General features: G+C 48.0%; 1 pseudogene; it reads left to right on the top strand.

Moving 5' to 3' along the window:
* The first annotated feature begins 10,356 nt into the window (after positions 1-10,356).
* On the top strand, positions 10,357-12,212 carry LOC115330043 (annotated as a pseudogene).
* Positions 12,213-17,723: the final 5,511 nt, after the last annotated feature.

Here is a 17,723-nt window from a genome sequence, read left to right as displayed (position 1 = left end):
GCTGTGTGCGCGTTGTTTGGAGACTACTTTAACGACGGTGCAAGCAAAGCGGGTTTTGAGGAGACAGCGAGCGGCAGTCCGTTCAGTGCGGGAAGATGTCGGACGTCCCGATTGAGGCGTCGCTTTGTGTCTTCTAACGTTTGTGTGCTTGTGAATGACGGTGGTGCCGAGGAGTATCGCCAATGCCACCGAAGCCACACGGATTTCCTCGCCTCTGCCGACCACGCAAGTTGCCGCTTCGCCCCCATCACTGGCGGGACCCAGGTTCGCTTCTCTCATCCGTGAAGCATTTTCATTCGCTATTGCTTGTTTTTGACGTGTGTCTAGTATTTTTCGTGTTGAAAGACAAGCAATCTGGTTTTATTAGCATTGTTGGCTTTGCACCGAGAACCACTGCCTGTGCGTCGCTTAGTACTGTGTCAGCGCCGAGGATATGTAGCATCTGAGTTCATGTGAGGTGGCCGGAAGTCCGAAAATAATAAATTGGATGCCGAGTTGGCTTTTCTGAAGAGCTTGGCTTTTTTATCCTGTGTTTTAATTTAAACTCGTTAAACTGGTGGGGAAGTCCACCAGCATGACCAGCATGCCAAACTGGGCATGCTGGGGCAATAACCCTGCTTGAAGCTGGGACCAGATCAACCACCATGACCAGCATGCCAAACTGGGCATGCTGGGGCAATAACCCAGCTTGAAGTTGGGACATAACTAGTATAACCAGATCAACCAGCATGACCAGTATGACCAGATAAACCATCATGACCAGCATGCCAAGCTGGGCATGCTGGGGCAATAACCCAGCTTGAAGCAAGGACCAGCTTAAGCTGGTTTTTTCAATAGGGCGGTTAGTCCATAGGGGCATGAAAGTTCCATGTCTTTACTTTACAGGGTCGATACCAGTGAAACAATTTGCAAAGCTGTAGACAAAAGCAATGAGACCGAATAGGCACAACCGAGTACTTTGTGGTAAAAAATATCGTTCAATGTACTCACATTGCCACTGGGTAAATTCCTAGATGTACGGTAGTTCAACTAATAAAAGCGAGCAGGTGCACCACACGGACACACACGCACACACTGTCAGTAGCGCGTTTAGTGAAAACCACGGACGCGGAGCAACACCCGCCGCAGTCGAGAACAAATCATGGGCAGTCACAATGTCGTCATTGATGCCGTCGCCGCGGGTGCACCACGCGGACGCATACACACTCTCAGTAGCACGCTTAGCGAAAACCACGAACGCGCGCAACGAACATCCGCTGCCGTTGAGAAATCACGGGCACAGTCACGGCGTCTCCGGCGTTTTTTTCGCTCACTGGATGCTTCTGAAGCCGGACGGACAAAGAGGCGTAAGAAACAGGTCACTGAAAGATATTTCTTTTTATCCGCCCACCCAGCTGCTCTGGAAGATACAAATCGCGCACAGTAGTGTATTATGATACACGATGGAACCAGAAGTAAGCAAATTCCTGTCACGTACACGGAAGTAAACAAATTCTGCGCACGTACTCGGCACGTGCCTTGGTTCCATTCTGTATCATCCTCCTACGTGACCATGACGTCACATTCCCACGCCCCGTTCCCACGCCCACGCCCTCTCCCATAGCCCGGTCATTGGACCCCAAATTTCGGGAGCTGTCAATCATTCGGCAGAGTCACATGATGATGACGTCAGAGGTCGGGTGGCCCCCCCACATGACGATGACGTCAGAGGACGGGTGGTCCTCGGACCCCAGACTTCGGGACCTGTCAATCATTCGGTAGTCACGTGATGATAACGTCAGAGGTTAGGACGACACTCGGCACCATCCTCCCACGTGACGTCCCATTACCACAGCCCCCTCCCATGGCTCCGTCCTCGGCCCCAAATTTCGGGACCTGTCCGAAATGAGTGTGTTCCCAGAGGATTCGAATTAACTTGAGAGGGTTACGTCACATGATGATGTCATAACGTGGGACGGTCACATGACGACGAAGGCCATGTGACATTTGAATCGCCGCGCGGTAAATGCATTTTGAACATGATTGTAAACCTGAGACTGGGGCAGGAAGAGAACACAACAGAAGGTAGTAAAAAAGGAGGCAACGTCTCAAACTCAGCTGCAAAGTTTATTCCGAACACGCTTTATATACCCCATCTCCAACGCCGTCTCTACAAAAAAAAAAACAAAAAAAACATGACAAGAGGACAATGACTTTTCGGTAAACCTTCTCTTATCTCCCTTGACCTTGACTGTGGGACACTCACAAAAGGGACACATTTTAGCCTAACCACCGCTACCCGGCGAGCGTAGGTGAAAACATTACTGAACACAAAGAAAGGGTTTGTCCTTCAAAGGTGCGTCCCCTCTAACAAATCACTCAGTCCAAAGAAACAATACTATACACTGCTACCAGCCGGAACTGGGGCCATCTCCAAAAATGAGAACGACATTGCCCTCCTACCACGAACCACAAATGGATAACACAGCGACTTTCTCGAACAAGTTCAAGGATACACATATAAACAACACTAGTACTACAAAAAAAAAAAAAAAAAACTTTACAAGCGTAGAAATTGTTTACATTCGTTCCCAAACTGCAATGACGCCTGACTTATACAGTTGCCAGGCGTTTTTATACGAATCGTTTCTTGGACTACACGTTTCATATCATTGCGTTCTTTGTGAATTACTTTCGTTTCTGACCAGTTGGCTTTACAATTATTACACTCTAAAAGGTGCCTCGCTAACTCGGAATTGGACGCGTTGTTGATCACATTCCGTTTGTGTTCCGTCAGTCTATCATTTAGACATCTCGACGTCTGACCTACGTATTTAAATCCACACTCCAAAGGAATCTCATAAACCACCGAATTCTCACACGGTACCGACTTCTCGCGATGTGCCTTCTGGCAAACTTCCTGTTTCGATTCAAAAGGTGTAAGCTTGAATAACTTAAAATTTGAATCGAAACAGGAAGTTTGCCAGAAGACACATCGCGAGAAGTCGGCACCGTGTGAGAATTCGGTGGTTTATGAGATTCCTTTGGAGTGTGGATTTAAATACGTAGGACAGACGTCATGCTGTTCACGAACAGTTTGGAAAGATTCTTCTGGAAGGAGTTGGTTGCTTGCCTTCCCAGATGGTGGTTAAAATCAATAAACTCCTTCAAAAATGCTCGCTGCGAGAATTTGAGGACTCGGTGAATTTTGGTGACTTCTAGTCCTAATTGGGTGTACAGTTTCGAAATCCGGTAATGCAAAACGTATTTCGTTTTGTCGTGAAGTGTGAACAACAGCTTCTTCGTTGATTCCTCTTTGGGCATTTCAAACTTATCAATCAGACTTTTTTGAAAGTCGGATAACCAATCGTAGGGAACGCTTTGCTTCACCGGGGCCAAGGGAAAGTCAGAATGAGTATCATGCAAGTCATGAGGATACCTGAGGTCCACCTCCAGAATGTAGCCCGTCGGAGCGTCATCTGGAACGTCATCGATTTTCAGGCAGACAATCTCGTCTTTCGTCATCCACTCAAAGTCCGGCACTGACAGGGCTTCTCTCATTCTCGCCGCATACAGACCATTGACGTCCAAGTCCAAAATCTGAGACGGTTCGTGCTGCGGGTTAAACGTATCCGTTCCAGGAACCTTTGCGACAGCATGGCGGGTCGTGCATTCGGTAATCCCTCCGCGAATACCCTGCTCTATCATGAGATATGTGTCAGGATCGTCAATTAGCTGCAGTCTTACTTTCGACTGTTTCAGCGCACACGACAAGCTTAGGGACGGTAACGATACGAAATGTAGAGCCTCAATTTCGTACGTCTCCAGCGTCCATCGTCTAAAGTTTTGGAAAACATCGGCCAGTAGGAGGCAGTCCGTCTTTAGGTACAGGTCGCTGTATTCTCCAAGGTTCTTCAAACCAAAGGTATTGAAAACGACCTGTGCATGTTCGTAGTCCTCTTCACACACCCCGCTCCCAGTCAACTTGTTAAAAAAGGCCTCTCGTGGCGGGAGGCTTTGACCGTCGTAACTCTCAAAGCTTGTAATAAAATTATAACAAAACACTCCTTTGCGGGCAAGGAGGTCGACATACTCGGGAAAGGACTGCCGAAAACCACAAAAATGCTCTGTTCCCTTAGAGTGGAGATTTTGCACGAGCGTCTCCAGGCTTGCCTTAAGAAATGCGAGACTGTCAATAAAGTGAAGGTTGCCTATCTCTAACAATTTAAAATTCTGGCACGAGCTTCCGAGTACGTTAATATCCTTGGACTCGAACAAATTAAGCTTGCCTAGAAAGAAGCTGAGGTCGTAGGAATGGTTATGCGCTATGAGTGGAACGGTATGTTTGTTGATTCGATGGTTTAGGTTACACTGGGAGCAAAGCGCCCGCCTATACTCTCCCGTCATATGGTCGTGGTCGCGAGTTTTCATTTTCTTGCTAAAGCTTTCGTTGCAAATGCCACAGCGAGGAGAGTCCGCGTGGGAAGCCTCGTTTTCTTGAGTCATTTCAAGAGGCACTTCACTCGACCTTATCAATCGGGGTATTTCCTGCGCTAGAAAGTTGAGAATCAAAATGAATCTTTCTACACAGTCGGGTCCGCGATAGAGGAATTCCTCAACAATAGACGAATCTTTTGAGCGGATGACGAGAGGACGGAAAGAGCTGGGGGCGTGATTCTCGTAAACATTGCCCGTCGACTGAGTAAGTTCCAGAATCGCTTCAAAGTCGTAAACGCAATAAAAGGGGAACTCTTCCATGACATGCGTGCTCCGAAAGTACAGTTCGTCACCTTTGTTTCGGAAGACGGTTTTGCCTGGCTTCTTGTCCCTGCACATTGAGAGATGATCAGACAGGGCTTCTTGCCTCTGAAACCCAGTCAGACACCTCTTACAACGAAACCGTAGGCTTTTGGCATTCGAAAAAAGTCTCGCAAAGTTTGTAATGCCCACAAAATGGTTCTCAACAAGGAGAAGATCGACATGCTGCTCCAACTCGTCATCAACTACCTTCAGTGGGTAGACAAAGTGTTTCTCGCTGTCATAACCAAACCCGTTAACTGAGACACATTTTTTTCGCTCAAAGACCTCCACGTCCTGTGGGAAGGTTACAGGGAATGTTTTCGGAAACACATATTTGCACATATGTTCACGATAGGAGGATGCTCTTCCTCTGTAAGCCCTGTTCGCAGGATGCAAAACGGCGAGCACCGCAAACACAAAGCACATGTCCCGTTCAGATTCGTGAAGACGCTCAGTGACACTGACAAGGCATTGCTTTGAGGCAAGTTGCTTCGGTAGAGCAAAATGTCCGCAACCAACGGTCGGGGGAAGGAATCGGCCCAAATTAATAGTACAAACTTTGATCCCGACAAGAAAGAATCCCGAGCCTTGTTCCTGATAATGCTCCAACCGGGCAGCTATTTCAGTGGAGACTCGCTGAATTAAACTATTGATATTACCGTCCACAAATGCGGTTTGGACCTATGAAAAATACGCACAGTCACATCAATGTCGTCGTCAGGAAGGAGACGTCCGAGCTCGACACTGAGTGTCACAAAAAAACGCAGAGGCGGACCAAAATGTCTGAGCACGTTTGACATGTGCTCTGCACGATGACTAAAAAAGGTGACCACGTCGTACGCCTCTGTGTTTCTTTCGTGTAAGTGTAACTCGTACTGAGCCACATAATTACGAAGAGCGCACACTTTCGTAAAAGGGAATGCATGGCGAGGGAGTCACATTGTGAACCAAGGCTAAGTGAACTTGTAGCGAGTCTGCGCTGGAATAATGCTGTCGATCGTCGGGAGAGCACAAGTGACAAGTAACCATGATGGGGATGAGATGGTTGGACGATATTCGTAGATATCCGACGATTAGGTGACGAGGGGTCTAGATGATCCGAGTCGTCTAGGTATTGGTGACCTTTTCAGAGATATAGAAAGAAAAAATTCTATTAGCGAGGAGAACGCTAGGCTTTTAGACTGCTCACCTTGCTGTGCAAGAAGTGTGTGGTGGCGGACCCAGGTGATTTTTCTCCCTTTCAATGACCAAATGCTGAAAAAATATCTTATTAGCAAGGAAAACGCGAGGCTTTTAGTCCGCTCACCTTGTAGCGCGAAGATCAGGAGAAAAAAGAACGATGCGCGAGTTGGGTAGTCTGAGTGCGAAGCGGTTTTATAGAGTCACAAAGCTGGAGTACGCCCAGGGAGTCATATGCCGTGCAATCGCAGTAAACGGTGAAGTCGCAATGTTTAACGCAGATTTTCCTCTAAGCAATTGCTGATAGGATGCGCACGTCCGACGACGACACTGCCATTAGAGGGCAACTCCGCTCAATTCCGAAAAATTTAGGCTTACATGTGATTCAAATTCACAAAGCACTACTAAACAACTCTACGTCTTCGGATTCGCGAAATGTGGAATATTATTTGTATTATCCTAATTTAAACATCAGCTGATACCGAAACCGAAACTTCGGTTGCGTCAGGCAACATCTGTCTCGGGTCGTCAGAGTCATGGCACGTCTCGTCGAACCACGTGGTCTTGTGACGTTCGGGGGGGCGAGGGGCAGGACACGCGACGCGGGCAGGTCGCTTCGCGTGGCGTGGACGGTGGTGGCCCCGGGGAGAGGGGGAAGGGGGGAAGACGAAAGAGAAGGGGAGCTGAGAAACAGACCGATAAGCGCGCAGGGCAGCGCAAACTAGCGCATCCGCGATATGGTGATGACGTGAACGCCCGGTCAGCCAACAGCGGGATGAGAAACTCATGACGTCATCGTTCAATTTCGCTCTGAGAAGTAAAAACAAACAAAACGCGAGAATGACGTACTCATGCCTCTGACGTAGTAGCTCAATGTCGGCTGCTCCAACTCCGTGGCTTTGACTGCGCTGATGATTGTGCCTCGCGCCGCACGCTAGGGTTGGCAGATTTCGGCGACTTGCCTCGCTTGAAGGTTTGCTGGCCAGTTTATTAAAAATAGAAACGGAATTAGGTCGTAAAATTTGACATGGGGTCTTCCTATATGATACTGAAGAGGGCTACATAGTTTTCTAAATATCAAAAATGAAGCGCAGTTGCCCTTTAAGCAACGAAAACGAGACAGTGGCTGATAAGGAGCGAAAACCCGTCAAAACTCTTCAAGGTCACTCCTCGAGATAAACCGCGCGCCTCTCGCAAAATTTTTTTTTCATCGTGTTTTGTTTTTTAAGGCGCGCCCGCGGGCTTAAAAAGAGTTGCGAAATGTCCTGAGAACTACCCCCCAACAACAGGTTGAAACGTGTCTGCGCGCGTCTTGACGCGGAATTGCTGAGTCATTCACCGGAATTAAGACGCGCGCGCGGGTTTAAAAAGAGTTGCGAAATGTCCTGAGAACTACCCCACAACAACAGGTTGAAACGTGTCTGCGCGCGTCTTGACGCGGAATTGCTGAGTCATTCACCGGAATTAAGACGCGCGCGCGGGTTTAAAAAGAGTTGCGAAATGTCCTGAGAACTACCCCCAACAACAGGTTGAAACGTGTCTGCGCGCGTCTTAAAAACAAAACACGATGAAAAAAAAAAAAAAATGTTGCGAGAGGCGCGCGGTCTATCTCGAAGAGTGACCTTGAAGCGGTTTGACGGGTTTTTGCTTCTTTGCAACCAGTGTCTCGTTTTAGTTGCTTAATGGCAGTCTCGTCGTCGGACGTGCGCATCCTATCAGCAATTGCTTAGAGGAAAATCTGCGTTAAACATTGCGACTTCACCGTTTACTGCGATTGCACGGCATATGACTCCCTGGGCGTACTCCAGCTTTGTGACTCAATAAAACCGCTTCGCACTCAGACTACCCAACTCGCGCATCGTTCTTTTTCCTCCTGATCTTCGCGCTACAAGGTGAGCGGACTAAAAGCCTCGCGTTTTCCTTGCTAATAAGATATTTTTTCAGCATTTGGTCATCGAAAGGGAGAAAAATCTCCTGGGTCCGCCACCACACACTTCTTGCACAGCAAGGTGAGCAGTCTAAAAGTCTACCGTTCTCCTCGCTAATAGGATTTTTTCTTTCTATATCTCTGAAAAGGTCACCGATACCTAGACGACTCGGATCATCTAGCCCCCTCGTCACCTAATCGTCGGATGTCTACGAATATCGTCCAGCCATCTCATCCCCATCATGGTTACTTGTCACTTGTGCTCTCCCGACGATCGACAGCATTATTCCAGCGCAGACTCGCTACAAGTTCACTTAGCGTTGGTTCACAATGTGACTCCCTCGCCATGCATTCCCTTTTACGAAAGTGTGCGCTCTTCGTAATTATGTGGCTCAGTACGAGTTACACTTACACGAAAGAAACACAGAGGCGTACGACGTGGTCACCTTTTTTAGTCATCGTGCAGAGCAGATGTCAAACGTGCTCAGATATTTTGGTCTGCCTCTGCGTTTTTTTGTGACACTCACTGTTGAGCTCGGACGTCTCCTTCCTGACGACGACATTGATGTGACTGTGCACTTTTTTCATAGGTCCAAACCGCATTTGTGGACGGTAATATCAATAGTTCAACTCAGCGAGTCTCCACTGAAATAGCTGCCCGGTTGGAGCATTATCAGGAACAAGGCTCGGGATTCTTTCTTGTCAGGATCAAAGTTTGTACTATTAATTTGGGCCGATTCCTTCCCCCCACCGTTGGTTGCGGACATTTTGCTCTACCGAAGCAACTTGCCTCAAAGCAATGCCTTGTCAGTGTCACTGAGCGTCTTCACGAATCTGAACAGGACATGTGTTTTGTGTTTGCGGTGCTCGCCGTTTTGCATCCTGCGAACAGGGCTTACAGAGGAAGAGCATCCTCCTATCGTGAACATATGTGCAAATATGTGTTTCCGAAAACGTTCCCTGTAACCTTCCCACAGGACGTGGAGGTCTTTGAGCGAAAAAATTGTGTTTCAGTTAACGGGTTTGGTTATGACAGCGAGAAAAACTTTGTCTACCCACTGAAGGTAGTTGATGACGAGTTGGAGCAGCATGTCGATCTTCTCCTTGTTGAGAACCATTTTGTGGGCATTACAAACTTTGCGAGACTTTTTTCGAATGCCAAAAGCCTACGCTTTCGTTGTAAGAGGTGTCTGACCGGGTTTCAGAGACAAGAAGCCCTGTCTGATCATCTCTCAATGTGCAGGGACAAAAAGCCAGGCAAAACCGTCTTCCCAAACAAAGGTGACGAACTGTACTTTCGGAGCACGCATGTCATGGAAGAGTTCCCCTTTTATTGCGTTCACGAATTTGAAGCGATTCTGGAACCGACTCAGTCGACGGGCGATGTTTACGAGAATCACGTCCCCAGCTCTTTCTGTCCTCTCGTCATCCGCTCAAAAGATTCGTCTATTGTTGAGGAATACCTCTATCGCGGACCCGACTGTGTAGAAAGATTCATTTTGATTCTCAACTTTCTAGCGCAGGAAATACCCCGATTGATTAGGTCGAGTGAAGTGCCTCTTGAAATGACTCAAGAAAACGAGGCTTCCCACGCGGACTCTTCTCGCTGTGGCATTTGCAACGAAAGCTTTAGCAAGAAAATGAAACCTCGCGACCACGACCATATGACGGGAGAGTATAGGCGGGCGCTTTGCTCCCAGTGTAACCTAAACCATCGAATCAACAAACATACCGTTCCACTCATAGCGCATAACCATTCCTACGACCTCAGCTTCTTTCTAGGCAAGCTTAATTTGTTCGAGTCCAAGGATATTAACGTACTCGGAAGCTCGTGCCAGAATTTTAAATTGTTAGAGATAGGCAACCTTCGCTTTATTGACAGTCTCGCATTTCTTAATGCAAGCCTGGAGACGCTCGTGCAAAAGCTCCACTCTAAGGGAACAGAGCATTTTTGTTGCCTTCGGCGGTCCTTTCCCGAGTATGTCGACCTCCTTGCCCGCAAAGGAGTGTTTTGTTATAATTTTATTACAAGCTTTGAGAGTTACGAGGGTCAAAGCCTCCCGCCACGAGAGGCCTTTTTTAACAAGTTGACTGGGAGCGGGGTGTGTGAAGAGGACTACGAACATGCACAGGTCGTTTTCAATACCTTTGGTTTGAAGAACCTTGGAGAATACAGCGACCTGTACCTAAAGACGGACTGCCTCCTACTGGCCGATGTTTTCCAAAACTTTAGACGATGGACGCTGGAGACGTACGAAATTGAGGCTCTACATTTCGTATCGTTACCGTCCCTAAGCTTGTCGTGTGCGCTGAAACAGTCGAAAGTAAGACTGCAGCTAATTGACGATCCTGACACATATCTCATGATAGAGCAGGGTATTCGCGGAGGGATTACCCAATGCACGACCCGCCATGCTGTCGCAAAGGTTCCTGGAACGGATACGTTTAACCCGCAGCACGAACCGTCTCAGATTTTGGACTTGGACTTCAACGGCCTGTATGCGGCGACAATGAGAGAAGTCCTGTCAGTGTCGGACTTTGAGTGGATGACGAAAGACGAGATTGTCTGCCTGAAAATCGATGACGTTCCAGATGACGCTCCGACGGGCTACATTCTGGAGGTGGACCTCAGGTATCCTCATGACTTGCATGATACTCATTCTGACTTTCCCTTGGCCCCGGTGAAGCAAAGCGTTCCCTACGATTGGTTATCCGACTATCAAAAAAGTCTGATTGACAAGTTTGAAATGCCCAATGAGGAATCAACTAAGAAGCTGTTGCTCACACTTCACGACAAAACGAAATACGTTTTGCATTACCGGATTTTGAAACTGTACACCCAATTAGGACTAGAAGTCACCAAAATTCACCGAGTCCTCAAATTCTCGCAGCGAGCATTTTTGAAGGAGTTTATTGATTTTAACCACCAGCTGGGAAGGCAAGCAACCAACTCCTTCCAGAAGAATCTTTCCAAACTGTTCATGAACAGCATATATGGCAAAACGATCGAGAATGCTCGTAAACATGGACAGATTAAACTCTGCGTTAAAGAGGACGACATACTGAAAATGCTTCAGAAGCCGAACTTGACGCAATTTCGAGCACTTAGCTCGCAGGTCGTAATTTTCCAGTTTGCTCGGAGAGTGATCAAACTCAAACAACCACTCTACGCAGGGTTCTCAATTCTTGATATCAAAAATAGTAATGTACGACTTCTTTTATAATCAACTTCGTCGTGCGATCCCCTCTGCGAGGACTCTTTACTGCGACACGGACTCCTTCTTCCTACACCTTCATGGATCAGACGTAGAGGACAAAATGCTCCAACTCCGAGACGCATGCTTGGATAGATCTGGATATCCAGAGAGTCAAAAGCTATTTTCAACCGAAAACGAAGTGAAGCTCGGCGTGTTAAAAAACGAATATCCGACTACCGACTTAGTGGCTTTTTGTTGCTTGAAACCAAAGCTATACAGCTTCAAAACAAGCAGCAATACATGTTGCGTAGGAGCCAAGGGAGTAAAGAAATCGGAGTCTCGCAAGTTGACCTACGAGCTGTACAAGCACGCTCTAGAGACGAAAACTTTGCATAGACTGACGCGGCACTTGATTGCTCGAAAACTTAACGAGAACAAAAGCATCTCGGTCGAAAAGATTGCTCTGAATCCGTTCGACAAGAAGCGATACATTTGCAGCGACGGGATTACGACGTTTCCTTTTGGCCATAAAAGCGTTTTCGTAAGCGAGCATCTGTCTCCTCATTTACAGCCTTACCTTGTAAATATTTTTTGCATTGCTATTCGACAAGTTTTTTTGCCTCACTGCTTGTGTTGTACACTTTTGCGTAAAGTGTTTCCAGTGGTTTCTTTGTCGCGTAGAGTAAATTGAAATGCCGTATTTGTATTTATATGTGTGCGTGTTTTTTTAGAGCGAATGAAAATAAAAAAAGTGAAACACCATATCTGTCTCGTCTTTGGTCCGTATGGATGCGACCATGCTCCGGTCCATTTCTCACATTGCTCGGTACAGCAGACAGCTAAAATTAGCGAGAGATGACGTGAGCGCGAGAGTTGTCAACATCTACAAAGCTGCCGCTAACATTATCGAGAGATGTCGCGTGATAATGGGTAAAGTTCACGCCAGCCAAGGGATTCAGGTGGGCGCCATCTACAAACGGATTCGACAAGTCAGACCCATTGCGCACGCGCGAAAATACAGATGGACACACCTTAGGAGCACGCACAATTTAACTTTTCAGCAACAGATGGCGCAAGGTCAGACCCACGCTGCAAGATGTCGCTCATGCGTTAACAACAAAGACGCTTAGCAAAAAAGACGTGCGCCATTTATGAACCGAGGTGTCAACTCATACGCCTAAAGCCCGGATTTAAACTGTGCACGCGCGAAATCGAGAATATGAGATGCGATCTTCACATAGCATGCAGAACTCGTGCTTCAATCCCGACTCTCTGAGTTCGAAACCAACTAGGAGAAAGAATTTTTCAGTAAGACATTAACGCGCAGCGATTCAAATATCACGTGATGCTGGTCGCATGACCCTCCAGGGAAAACACGCGATAATGCATTTCTCGTCACTAATGCCACGACGACGGACGACATATCTGTGACGCCATCGTGACAGTGCATTTTCCCTCCTGGCAGATGACTCAACAATCCTGAACTCTTCCGTCATCACATTTCCCTGTAGCGCCCTCCGGTGAATGACTCAGCAATTCCGCTACAAAATCCAAGCAGGAGGAAAACATGTGATCTGATTTGCACACACGGACAACTAAGACGAGTTAAGCGCCTTGGGAAGCATTGTACTTATAGCGCAGTGGGTAGGGTGTCGGGCTTCTGTGCTCAAGGTAGCGAGGTCGATTCTCAGCCGTCGCAAAGCCTTTTTTAGCGAATAAAATGCATCTACCGCGCGGCGATTCAAATGTCACATGTCCTTCGTCGTCATGTGACCGTCCCACGTTATGACATCATCATGTGACGTAACCCTCTCAAGTTAATTCGTATGCTCTGGGAACACTCATTTCGGACAGGTCCCGAAATTTGGGGACGAGGACGGAGCCATGGGAGGGGGCTGTGGTAATGGGACGTCACGTGGGAGGATGGTGCCGAGTGTCGTCCTAACCTCTGACGTTATCATCACGTGACTACCGAATGATTGACAGTTCCCAAAATCTGGGGTCCGAGGACCACCCGTCCTCTGACGTCATCGTCCTGGGGGGGCCACGCGACCTCTGACGCAATCATCTGACTCTGCCGAATGATTGACAGCTCCCGAAATTTGGGGTCCAATGACCGGGCTATGGGAGAGGGCGTGAGCGTGGGAACGGGGCGTCATGGTCATGTAGGAGGGATGATACAGGATGGAACCAAGGCACGTGCCGAGTACGTGCGCGGAATTTGTTTACTTCCGTGTACGTGACAGGAATCTGTTTACTTCTGGTTCCATCGCGTATCATAATACACTACTGCGCACATGGGAAGCCTATACGGTGCATCCGTTCGGGGCCACTTCTCGTTGACGGACAAAGAAACCGGTTTTCTTCAAAAGAGCAACAAGACCTCCTCACATTTTTCCCCGCGAACCCAATGCGCGAGAGAGAGAGGGTGCGTGAGGACTCGTCCTTGTTTCGTTTTAGGCACCATAATTACACACCCAGTCCCCGGCTCGTCTCGGCTTTCCCCCTCCCCTCGCGTCGGCTTTAAGTGAAGTTCGGTAAACGGGGAAACGAGTCACTCGTTTCCGGTAACATTTCCAGCAAAACCGGGTAGTATAGTATAGGAAAGTCGCTGCCGGTGACAATCCAACGAAATCTGGTAACCGATAGTAGTTACTGGCAAATCTTCAAGCAAAGACTGGTAATCTATACGTTGGTGTAGGGTGGAAACGGGTGAAACTTGACCAGCTTTCACCGGATGTCACTGGAACACCGAATGTCGCAGAACATTTTGCCAGATTTTCCCATAGGCACTCTGGGATTGATTGTTGCGCCCTTGCACTTAGACCATTGGGACTAAAAGTTAATCCCTTTAGATTTGGTCCCGAGTCACTAAATTTTGAGCCATTTCTGTTGGTCCACTTCGACTAAAAGTTGCTTTACACAAATTGTGCCGAACTGAATACACAAGCCTCGCGCAAGTCTGCTGGTTGCCTTGTGTACTGCAATCTGAGAAAGAAAATTATGCTGTTTAAGTTATACGTAGATTTATTTCCTCATAGATACATGTCCCATTCAAGGATGACTGAACTCAAAGTTCCTGAGGGGTAGAATCCACGCAAAATCCGAATTTCGAAGTGTGCACTTGCGTCGAAGATGACTGGTACACTGGGACCTCTGTCCAAACTGGTCGTTGTCCAAGCACCGTTTATTGGGGCACCGACAGCTTCTTGCCTGTTCGCGAGGGATTTGAATTATTAGTAGCAGTGACAAAGTGGCATACCCGATCGCTCGACAAACGTATGAGGAATAGCACACTCATAGTGAAATGACAGGTAGGTTGCGCAAATGCTGCAACGCTTCACATATTACATACAATCTATTGACAGCAGACTAGAGCTATATTATATTTTTAGTAGACCGTTCGCTGCGAATTACAAACCCAGCGTGCACGTGCTGAATCTATGCTTCAATGTGACGGCACGAGCTCTCGCTAGCAGCACAGAAGTGTAGTGTACGGCCGAATAAAAGTCTCTGTTGTGGTTAAGCGGAATCTGCCAGCGCCTGCAAAACACAAGGAATAAGCCATCAGTAGAATTGGCGTTTCGCTGACTTATGTAAGGTAACCGCATACGGTTAAATATCAGGCCTTTGTGCTACATAACAAAATCCGTATCCATGGTGCCAAGAAGAATAAAGCATGGCACGCTTTGCAAACTTAAAAACGCGCTCAAACTGAAAAAAAATCTTTCTGAAGCCCCAGTTAATGAACAGACCATAAGAAAAAGTACATCGAACTACTTTTATCGAGTTCCCTTGACTTGTGACTTCCAATCCAAACCGAATTCCGCAATGATCGGAGACGACAAAAGGAGAGATCACAGGGAGGCCAGCTTCCGACGAAGGCTCTTTTCCGACTCCCTAAAGACAGTTTCACCTCAAACGAAAAAACACCACCCCCCCCCCCTCCTCCCTTCCATTTTCCCGACGCACCCTAACTCCTTCGTGAGCGAGGAGCATAAGATATGGCGAATTCCACGGGTAAATCCGGAGCGATTTCCAAAATCTACGAGGGAGGCACAATTCCGCTCCGTGGTACCGCTGCGGATCGACAAGCTGAAGATGGACTCGGAATTTGGGAGCGACCCCCCCCCCCACCCCCCCCACTCGGCCATTCAAAATGGCAACTGCTCGTACTTCCCTAGTAAAAATCACTCTGAGGAGACTTTAAAAATTCTTTAAAGGGTGTGAAGGGGACTTCAGGAATTCTTGTGATGTTTGAAGGGGGCACCGATATTTCCTGGTGGGTTCGTTGGCCCCGTCAGAGGCTCTCCTGAAATGTCTGAAGTGCCCTTTACAATGCCTTGAAATGTCTGAAAGCCTGTCAAGAACTTTTCTAATGGGGTCGGGAAAACCTTCAGGCTTCTTGAGATGTCTGTGGGGCCACGGCCTAGGTGGAGAAAACACATTTCGCGGAATTAGAACATAGCTACGTACTGTTCGCAAAGGGAAAAAATAAGTATTTGGAAAATGTCGATCGTATGTGTGTACGGTCAGTTTTTTATTACTGCTCTTCTATCAAACACGACTGGGCTCCTCGACCCGTCTGTAACTGGCCGGGTGTTCGGTCGCCAAGGGGGCTACGGGTTTGATCGCCCCGTGTGGAGAATTGACAAGGCGCGGGCCAAGTGTTGTTGGCCGAGCGGCGTTTTGAGGCGAACAAGCTTTACTTGTTGCACTAATAATAATAAAAAAGGGCAAGCCGAGAGCAGCGCGTTGCCCAAAAACAAGGACGCTGGGGAGGTTGCGATGGCGAAGCGGCAGCGACTCGTCCCGGGAACCGGTTTCCCGCTGGGGACGGTCCCCAAAAAGGAAAAAAAAAATAAACAAAACCATTTTGCTTTCTATCAGAGTCGGAAGTCCTCTCTTTTTCGTCGTCGTCAGAAACACGAGCAGGCAACTCTAATCCCCCACCCCCCTCTTTTACAACGCCTACACACACACACTGCGCTTCTCTCAGCCCGGCAATAGAAAGAGGGCGCAGAACCGCCAGGGCCGGACAGCACGCTTCTCCAATAGTCGGCGGGAGAGAGTGGTGTGAGGAAGCCGAGGAAGTCAGGAGGCCGCTATAGCCATTTTCTTTCCACCCGTGGGTGGTTTGTTTCTCACCGCAGTGGAGATCTGGAACGGAGCGGTTTCCTCCATCCAGAAAGGTAAGCACTGCTTTGAGGGCTCGCCCCTTGGCCTGTTTTAATCCGTGCCGTTTGTTCCTTGGTTTCGCAGGTGAACCCCAGTTCGGCGTTGGCCGCCTTCAGCACCGCTCGAGCGCCATCGTGTTCAGCGCATTCAAGGAGATGGTGGCCGGTGTCGGCCTACTCGCAGCAAGCCTGGCAGTCTGGATTAGCGTCACACCGCACGTAGTGCATGCGCACCGGGATCATGGCACTGTGGGCCCTGAGACGGCGGATGACGGCCGCTGTTCCGCCTTGTTCCTTGCGCGTCTTCGTCAGACCGGCTTCAGAAGCATCCAGCGAGCAGATCCCGTCACCGTTGAGGATTTCTCAACGGTGACGGGATCTGCTTGGGAGTTCGTGGTTTTCGCTAAACGTGCTTACTGAGACTGTGTATGTGTACGTGAGGTGCACCTGCTCGGTTTTATTGGCTGAGCTACCGTACATCACGAATTTACCCGACGGCATTGTGAGTACTTTGAAAGATATTTTTCGTTGTGATAAAGAAGTCAGTTGTTCCTATTTGATATGATCTCTCTCGTCGACAGCTAGCTGCTTGCGCCCGGGTTTGAACAAGCGTTGTTTTTTATCGTCTTTTTGAGTTTTAATACGCATGTAAAACTCAATGTCCACAAACAATTCTCAATAACGTTTTTGCACTGAATATTTGTCTATGATTCACAGTCATTTGGGCATCTAAAGGATTGATGGGCTAAAAGGTTTGGGTTGAAGGGCTGGAAGGTTTTTTCTGAGGAGTATACCTGAAGGGTATTTTTGAAAGGTTTTGAAGGCCTGTGAGGGTCCCATAATCCTTTAAGGCTAATGGGCCCTTTAGAATTATTTTCAATAGGGTTAGCAGACCGACCAACGCCTCAGCCGACTGGTCTTTCCGACGCCCAGTAAAAACTGTCATATTACGAAGCAGCGCAAGAAAGACGGGAAGCAGAGTTCAACCAACCAGCCCAGCAAGCTATTCTGTAGCTGTCACTGCTCAGCTGCAGAAATAACAACACAGACCGGGCGAAAATATCCGTACCACGGGGCCCATGTCACAAAAAACGAGGAAGGTGTCCACGTTCGCACCTTCACATACCTTTCGGCCGCCTCGGTGGAGTTCAGATTGGTGGTACGACCTTAATAAACACAAAGAATTAACAAACCATCACTTGCATGTCGTTGCCTAATCTGTTCTTGGTTTATTGCACGAGAAAACACCGTCGGCATGCATTATAAAAAAGTAAACAATCAGCGCCAGCAAAATGAACTGGCCTAAACTTGCGTCCGCCACCTTCCGATGTTGTTTTTTTTTTATCGTTCATCTTTTCACGATCCCAGATGTCCGCGCTTGCAATTCGCCACGCTCCAGTCCCGGCCTTGCATCCTCTATTCACGCGAGGTAGAAGTGTTCGAGCCGTCACAATCCCGCGTAAA

Source organism: Ixodes scapularis, unplaced genomic scaffold (genome assembly GCF_016920785.2).
Source record: "Ixodes scapularis isolate PalLabHiFi unplaced genomic scaffold, ASM1692078v2 PGA_scaffold9__187_contigs__length_104089568, whole genome shotgun sequence".
Taxonomy (NCBI): domain Eukaryota; kingdom Metazoa; phylum Arthropoda; class Arachnida; order Ixodida; family Ixodidae; genus Ixodes; species Ixodes scapularis.
The sequence above is the reverse complement of the archived record's forward strand: the minus strand, read 5'-3'. Positions and strand labels throughout refer to the sequence as shown.